We start from the raw sequence: 8,864 nt of genomic DNA, 5'->3' as shown, positions 1-8,864 counted from the left end.
ATTGTGACATATCTTCTTGACTGACCTCAACGAGGTATTATTTTAGAACAGTTGTGTTGCTGTGCTCACTGTGAGTTGTATGAGATGTGTGAATGACATTGACTGCTTTGTGTTTTTCTCTCGTGTTTTGGGCAGTAGGATGTGGGTACTGTCTTCTCCCACAGCAAATAATTCTCACCAAGCCAACCACACACTGTCAGGCGCTAGCTGTGAAAAGAATGCGAAGAGCACGTCGCGTCTCCACGCACACGACTCAGGGAGCTAAACACATCAGTCTCCTGCTCAAATTACCTTGAAAGAGACAAAGTCACCGGCACTCCTGATAAGGTACTCCGCATGAATATCTTTAATGCACCAATGGGAATTATTAGTGCGAGCGAGCGACTGCAAAGTCAAAACAAACAGACTCCATCACCATTATTCTCAGAGAGAAGGGGAGGAGAGAGAGAAAGCGAGAGAGGAGGAGGGGTAGGGAAGGAAGGCTATATGACAGGCATTATCTTCAGATCGCAGAGACCACCAACCTCCAACAACACATCTCCATGAGCTTTTCATGCAAAACACTTTGAGATTTGTTTTTTTATCCTCTCTTTCTCAGTATACTTCTCCTTCTCGCCTAATTGCTTTTAATTATAGATGCAATTACTTAAAATGAAGCAGTGAATTTAATTAACACAGGATTCCCGCACTGGAAGCACTTTTCAGCTGAATGCAGGTTAAAAAGGTGTTCTCTTTCAAACTCAAAAAAAGCCTCCAGCGCAGTGCACAATGAAGATGAGGAATGTGCTAATGAAATATGAATTACTGATTTCGCCTCCTTTCCTCCAGCTCTCTCACTCACACTATTCTCTCTCTCTCTCTTTCTTTCTCTCTCTCTCTCTCTCTCTCTCTCATTCTCTCCATGAACCCACCCCAGACAGGCTCAGTGGACTGGAATCTCAACATAAAATCAGTTAAAAGCCTTCAAAGAAACATTGACCTGACCTTGACAGAGCACTGCATTAGGTCACAAATGTTTGTTTATTTCTTTATTGATTTATTTATCCATTCATTTATTCAGTCATTCATTCATTTGTGATATTCTGTCCATCTGAAATGAAGAGCCGGTAGATATACTGCCCTTGAGTCTAGAGTGAGGAGAGTTATAGAAAATAAGTCTTGAGTGTGGAGGTTAAAGAAATTGGTTTGCTATACAGCCTCATCTCGACCTGTTAAACCCACACACATGATTGTTCTGTTATTCTCATTTCTCTCCAATGGTTTTTCCATATTTCAAATATTGACCGTTTCAAGAGAGTTCCATTATCAGCAACATAGTTGTTCCCACATGGCTTCCGTTTTAACATTCTATATGTTATCTTAATGAAGCGGAAGTAGATTGGGAACAAAATAGAATGTTCAAGCATTGTTTTTGTTTTTCTTGTTGAAAGGGTCTATAACATCGTCTCCAACATGCCCACACACACATATAACCACACAGTCATTCTACTGTCATTCTACTCCAGCCTCCATCGTTTGCCTTCCTTGTCTGTAAATGTTATTGGCTTCCCATGTATTATTATTACTGTTAACATTACACAATAGCTAATTTCTTTACACTCCTGCTAAGTAATCATTTCTCTTTCTTACTAAAATGTCTTGTTTTCCTCCACACAATTCTTCACTCTCCCTCGTTTTTTGTCTCTTTTTTACCGTTGCTTTTCTCTAGCCATCTCTCCCGTCACGGACCTCCATGTAAAAGTGTCTCGTTGGCAAATGCATTCAGATCTCTCTCTCTCTCTCTCTCTCTTCCAAGGCAAGATCTATCAGAATGAAGTCTCAGTCTTCAAATTACCTCTCATTCACTCCATAGAACACCTTAATCAGTCGCTTATAGTAATAAGAATAGGTGAAATTTGACTGTAAAATATGACAGACATATTTATAATGGGAGCAGACCTGCTCAACTGGAAAAAGTAGAAAGTTGATCTATTAAGATGACTATATAAACTGCATCTGCAGTATTTAGCAGCGCAAATGACCCAATATCCTTCAGCTGGAAGCTAATGAGGGAGGTAGCCTGTGGCGGAGGAGAGTGCTGATGCTGGGCTGTCCTCTAGTGACCTAACGTGACTGAGTTCTGACTGACCTCCTTATCCCCGTTAAGGCATCGCAGGGGGATCAGTAGAGAGTCAGAGGACTCCCGCTACTCCCGTCTGAATGGGCCCTGTCCCAGATGTGACCTGCAGGCGTGCGGGCCTACAGCATGTGTGTGAGTGGAGCACCCTGGGAAGCTTTGTGGAATATGTCTGTGTGTGTGTGTGTGTGAGTGAGTGTGTGTGTGTGTGTGTGTGTGTGTGTGTGTGTGTGTGTGTGTGTGTGTCTGTGTGTGTGTTTGGGTGCGTGGGTGAGAGAGAGAAAGAGTTTGTGAGTGTTTGTTTTGTTCATGTGTGTGCATCCACATGTAAAGTGAAAGACCTTCAGGTCCACTCCTTTCCCCCCGAGGAGCGCAGTGAGAGCACTTAGCGTGCGGCCGTGCTTTAGCGGCTGTTTTGACCTCCAGAGATGACTCGCACACACACACACACACTCACAGGCAGGAGCTCTCTCATGGACGGTCATCACTCCGGACCCCCCACGCTTACTCCAGAGTAACAGACTTTTGGACACAGCTGCAGTCCATTCGCCTAATGAGACCAAGCAGCACTGCTAAAAGCAGAGTTCAAGAGAGGGGAAAAAAAGACATCCATATGTGCTAAAGGACAGAGCACTGGAAAAAGACAACAATAAAACAGCACTTCAGAGTGCACTGGCCAACAGGGGTAACATGCTCTCAGTCTGTGAGTTCTTTGAAATGTGGAGGAATCGGAAAACTTGTTACGCTTGTTAGACACACTTAGCCTGGGGGGGAATATCAGCCTCTACACACATAGCCAACAGGATTCAATGTGCGGGCCCTCTAAAGGATAGTCCTATCTGGTAAAGTGAGTGGTGCGCTAATGGGTTGTAGCCACTGGACCCTACTTTAGCGTTAATTCTCTCCTGTCATTACAAGGCAATACAGAGTACGCTTGAGTCTCCTTCTGTCTCCTCTAACTCCCCAACCAGAGGAGCATATGCATAGCAGCGAGTGCTAGCGCACATATCTGCTGGCTAAGGACCCCCATTTATGTATTTCCTTCCTGTAAAGTAGCCTCTCTAAATTCATAAGAATCAGCAAATTCGCTTCCTCCCTCGTTTTTTTCGTCTTCCTTTTTTTTTGCCCTGGCTCCACATGTGACAGACGATTTTCTTCCCTCTCAAATATGAATAAGTTTCATTCCGGCGTATTCCAACCCGACCTGATTGGCTGAGAGAAAAGCGCAGATACAGCACAGACACCTGTTCACGATCTTTTTCCGAGATTACAATGAGGTGAATTATCCATGGGCTAGTGGCGTGCGTGCTTGCTTTTGAATATTCACTTTTATTCTTACCATGAGGCATGACGAGTCAGCCACTTCACTTTATAATTAGGTTGTATAAATATTGATGCACCCCTAATGATTTCACAATATTCATAACAATCTGAAATTAAAATAATAATAGTAGTGAGAAGAAAAAAACGAACGACACAGGCACAACGTTGTCCTCATTTTCCATCCCTCTGCCCCGTGGAGGGCATGTTTATATTTGTTTGCTCTCTGAATCTAATGAGACACTAATGACTTTTAAAGACCTGATGGAAAAAACCTGCTCTCTCTTCTTTTTTCCTTTTTTTAGTGCTGTCGCTCAAGAGTTATTTTCCGACACTGCCTCAGGCTGCTACCGGAGAGAGAGAGAGGGAGAGCGGGGGGGGGGGGGGTGACGGTGACAGAATTAATTGGTGTGGAATAGTGGCATTGACATGAAGGTTTGTTAATGTGCAACCTGGGTTAATGTATTTATCGGGTCTCACCCGAGCGGAGATGGAGTCGTGTTTATGCATCTGTCCTGACCCGCGGGTCAGCTGACGCAGAAGTTTCCCATTGCTCCTCAAAGAGCACTGCTTGTAGGGAGTGCACACACTGGCAAACGGACAACACATCGAGCGTGACCACCGGGGGGTGGGGGTTGTGGGGGGGGTGGAGAAGACAGAGCTGATTGGTAGAGGTCGGTGGATGACCTTTGGGAGCAGGTGTTGGTATCTGTCTCCACGCTTGCGTTTACATGGTCACGGGACATTGAGTAGCGCTGTACAAACACTGGGAATGATAGAGACTGGGCAAGATGCCCAGAGACATGAGGCAAAATACACACACACACACCAGCTATAAACCCACTCAAGAGCATGTGACACACACACACACACACACACACACACACACACACTACATCCAAGCATACCTACCTAGAGGAAAATACATACACACACAAATATGGACTGTATACCAATACAAAATATCAACACAAGAAAATGTATTTTAAAATATTCAGATTGAATAAAAACAATTATTTTTTAAGACTCTCATCTCCTCTGTTAATTAACAAATGTAGATTTTTCACATTTAATTGTAAATGCTGAGAGCATCTTTTTTTTTTAAGTATATTTTTTTGGAGCTTTTTTTTTACAGGAAGCGAGTGGGAGAGAGATGGACTGGGGTGGGATCCGGAAAGGACCACGGGGCAGGAATCGAACCCGGGTCGCCGGCGTACGGTGCAGGTGCCCCTGCAAGCCGCGCCACGACTGGGGCCACTGAGAGAATCTTTTTACATTATGGCAGCGTGGTGGCCAGAGATTGGGATCCACCTGAAAAATCACAACGCCAGAATGTTTTGCACATTACTGTTCTGTACTGCTTGGCATGTCCTAACATGTACAATGATGGGGCCCTGGTCCTCCTAGAGTAGGGGTCGCCAACCTGAGAGCTACTTTGACAAAATGAACCTAGCTGAGAGCTACTATTGCTTTATATTAGTAGTAGCATGTAGTCACATTGCTGATCACTACCCACAACAGCTGAATATACTTCATATGTGTTTTAAGGCTCCTCTCAACTCCTTTGCCTTGTCTATTTATAAACTGTGATTTTAATACTGTGAATGCACAAATAGGCTGACACCAGACATAATTTCACTGCATTTCTTACTTCCAGTAACTATATGCATGTGACAATAAACTTCCTTGTATCCTTGTGTATCCTTGTAATAGGCTAACCAAATGTGAACATTTTCCTTGAACCTTTTGGAGAGCTACTCAGAAACAAGTGGGGAGCTACTAGTTTGTGATCTACCTGTTGGAGACCCCTGTCCTAGAGGCATTTGTATGATATACTTCCCATAGCCTACTGTTCTTCACCCATCAGAGGATGCCCCAGACAGACCATCATCATCAACCATTGTTTATTCAGGGAAGATTGACTGAGCATTAAGCTCTTCTAGAGCAATGCCACAAGTTCTTTATAGATCAGTGGCTGTAACACATTACTGTAACAAGCTAACAAGCAGTTGCACACAAAGCATGAGGAAAATTGGTTCTTTTGCTGCAGCTGAGACACTTCCAGATATCGGTGTTTGCCGAGGAATTGAATAGATCGATTAGGGCTTTTTGTGAGTGTTCTGTCATCGACATTCAACACAATTTTCTACCACTTAAATACAGGTGGTTTGCAGGTATAGAACTCTGGCTGTCTTTTTAAAATGCTGCTAGGTTCAGCAGGTCTGGCCTGTCAAAGTCAATTGCTTTCAATTTTCCCTTCAAAAATTCACCTAAGCTATTGTCACGGATGGGATCGATAGCCAGCAAATAAAGACAGAACACCCTTTGATATCGTTTTGTCCATCAGACAGTAATCACAAAAGCAAACAGGCTTCTGTTGTTTTAATGTGTTGTGGGGTTGGGTGACATTTTCCTTTCTCTGTTCATTTTGTTTTTTCTTTGCTTTGCTTTCCTAACAAATCCATCGGGAGAAAATGTGAAAACATCATGCACTATTTCATTCTATTTCATTTCAAGAGACATATTTTTGGAAAATCACTCCCAAAAAAAATGTCACTTTCATTCCGCTGTAGCTGAAATGAAATGTACACGTAACGTATGTCATGGCAAATCAGACAGAAGCTCAGAGCATCTCCCGTTCCTAATCAGGGAAAAGGGCAGAGCTTACAGTAATCACAGTGGAACCCTGTGAGTATGAATTATATTTTAATTTTATGGCCTTAATGAGTTGCCCTCATTACTTTTCCCCTCCTCTTTTTGGCTTGCCTTCCAACCCACCTCCCTACTTTAATAGTGATCTGTCTGAGGAAGGTGTGTGTGTGTTTGTGGAGGGGGTATTTAGTGAAGGATGTGCTTAAAACAGGAAAGCCTGGGCAGATAATTAGCTGCTCCCAGGAAGAGTAGTGAGAGAGAGAAGGGATAAATCAGATATGGCTGATCCATACTCACGTGTTCAGATCAATGTGTTTATGCTCGCAAACATCTGGCAACATGATGAGTCAGCGAATCAGCCATTTGGAGAAAGTGGAAGGGGGGGGGGGCAGCAGTTCTCAAGCGGCCTTCCTTTCTTTCCATTCCGAGAGAGAGAAAATAAAATTGCAGTGTGGGTGGAAGTTTGCTGCTGGCCAGGGTTAGAAGTTTATCATATATCCTAACGTGGTTTTGTCATCGCATTTCCTCAACTTAAAAGGTAAAAAATAGCAGCAAACACTGAAGCTTTTGAGGTTGTTTGAAAAAAAAACAGTTGCACAGTCAGAGATGTGTGGGTGTTCTGCTGCACACAAACAAAGTGATGTTAATTTTGAGTCAAATGTTAATGTTAAGCATAAATCATTGGTAATGTCATTGTCACTGTCACAATATTTGGACTGCCATTTTCAAAAACACATAAACCAATCTGTGTGCCATTTCAGATTTGTTTTTTCTTTTACTGTTTTTTTTTTGGGGGGGGGGGGGTGTTGTTGTTGCCATTCCACAACAGATGACAAACCCAGCCTTGCGAGTCCGGGTTCCAGCTGACTGCCTGCAATATGCGTGCACAGCTGCTCGACTAAACACTTTAACTTAATGCTTTATTACCTCCTCCTCCATCTCTCTCGGCAATGTGTCATGCTGCAGAGGATCCCAGCTGACAGGCAGGCAGAGGACCGAACAGGGCTACCCAAGCTCCATTATGGCATCGCCGCTGAGCTCTGTTCACGCAGACTCTTTCCTTGCCTCTCCAGATGAAAGACGTGGCAGTTTCGAAGCCGAAGAAACGTCAGCTTTCTACCCACCTAAAAAAGAAGCAACAAACACATACTATCCCCATCCAGCAAATGGCTGCCAAGGTTTAGGTGGTGAGAATAAATAACCACTTGAGCCTGTGTTTGCTGTAGTAAGAGGGGCGGGGCCATCAAGCTTAGGTACCACAATAGCACAAAATCAATTGTTTTGTCGTAGACTTTTCAATGCCCCGTGCTAGTCACTCATGCCATGGCTACAGTATGCTAAATCAAAGTAGGCCATTGTCGGATTGCCTCCGTTTGGTTACCTGCATGTTTCTATCAAACATACTGGCATGACCTAATGTTAGCATTTGCACATCACTGTTGTTCAGCTCAGTCAAATATTTAGAGCTGGGTGAAGAGATAACAGCCACTATCTCTCCAAATCCATTAATGTATTCACAGATCAAAGCGCGCCTATTTACTCTCCCATTTTTCTTTGAAGCTCCGTAAACCCAACACGACAGTAAATGCAACAGCTGTTCTGAACTTAATGAAGTGCGACCAGTAAACACTCATTTAATTGTTGCATCCTCCACTCTCTCTCCGTGAGCCAGCGTTTTGCTTTCATTCCCTCTGTACAGACCGTGACCCCCGAAGTCACACAACTGAGCATTTCACAAGTGGGGCTCGGTCACCCCAAACAACCCTTTCTCGTTTAGCAGCCACCACACACCGCAGCTCATGCAGAAATAGAGTCTTATGCAGATGGGTGTGGATTTTTTAAGATTAATCCCAGCCAAGAGAACAGACTAAATGCTAATTGCTTCTTTACCAGGGAAAGTGCTCTGTATTGTGTTGCCGAACTACGATGACATGACCCTCAAGGAGACACACACAGCCAAGGACAATATGGCACTCAATGATTTCCGAAATACCATTAGGTATATGGTGAAATATGTAGTTTTGACATCAAAAATGGTGCCAGACCCATTTTAATGTCATCCTAAAACAAAAGTGAACAGACAATTCTGTTTGTGCTTTTGCATTGCAGTTTTTTTTTTATTGTTATACAGTTGAAATATATAATAAAATGGCAAAAAATGAAAACAAAATACATTACAATACTATCATTATATGGTCATGATATCATGCTGTCATTAGTGTGGAGGGATCTTTCACACACCTTTAAAGACATAGGCCTACATACAGAGTCATGTCTGTCATAATTGTGTAGCAGAATGGAATATTTCCGCCAGTTAGGGCTCCCAAGCTAGCAGATAATTGGCCAGCCAATTAGTTGTTTTTGTACATAAGCTTGGTGACAGCCTTTCTGACTAGCTGGTTCCTGCTCACCTGATTTCCGCCACTCACGCAGCTTGCCTGTGGATTCTCCCCCTTTGTCTGCCCAACACTCGTTGATGGTAGGTTTCGTTTTGCATCGCGATGTTCTTTCATTCACTGTTGCATGTAGTAAACGTAGCCTGTTTTTACTGTAGGTAGCAGCTGCTATGTTCCTCAGCGTTTGTCTGGATAGTAGGAGGCAACTTCTATCTACTGGTATGTAGCCCTTCGAATGTTCAGTCCCACTTTCTTCATCAATTTTAGCCTTAACTTTCTATTTTAATATATTACAGAGACTGTAGTTGATTGCAGCTAACAGCTGGACGGGGAACAACTACAGCTTCTGTGTGAACGCTGCTGCTTTGCCTACTGGAGTT

At 43.3% G+C, this 8,864-nt stretch overlaps 1 long non-coding RNA gene across 1 annotated transcript in view; it reads left to right on the top strand.

Annotated features, from left to right (window-relative positions):
• Positions 1–4,983, top strand: part of LOC143115145 (uncharacterized) — a 5,111-nt gene extending 128 nt beyond the window's left edge. Inside the window, exons 2-3 of the long non-coding RNA XR_012985058.1 lie at positions 136–327; positions 4,572–4,983. This is a non-coding gene — a long non-coding RNA (uncharacterized LOC143115145). The remainder of the gene's footprint in view (positions 1–135; positions 328–4,571) is intronic.
• The last annotated feature ends 3,881 nt before the right edge of the window (positions 4,984–8,864 follow it).

Source organism: Alosa pseudoharengus, unplaced genomic scaffold (assembly GCF_046254945.1).
Source record: "Alosa pseudoharengus isolate Yale_2024_CS ecotype anadromous, Long Island Sound unplaced genomic scaffold, YU_APseudo_1.1 YU_APseudo_1.1_scf_9, whole genome shotgun sequence".
Classification (NCBI taxonomy): domain Eukaryota; kingdom Metazoa; phylum Chordata; class Actinopteri; order Clupeiformes; family Clupeidae; genus Alosa; species Alosa pseudoharengus.
Note: the sequence above shows the minus strand (reverse complement) of the source record. Positions and strands in the feature narration are given on the sequence as shown.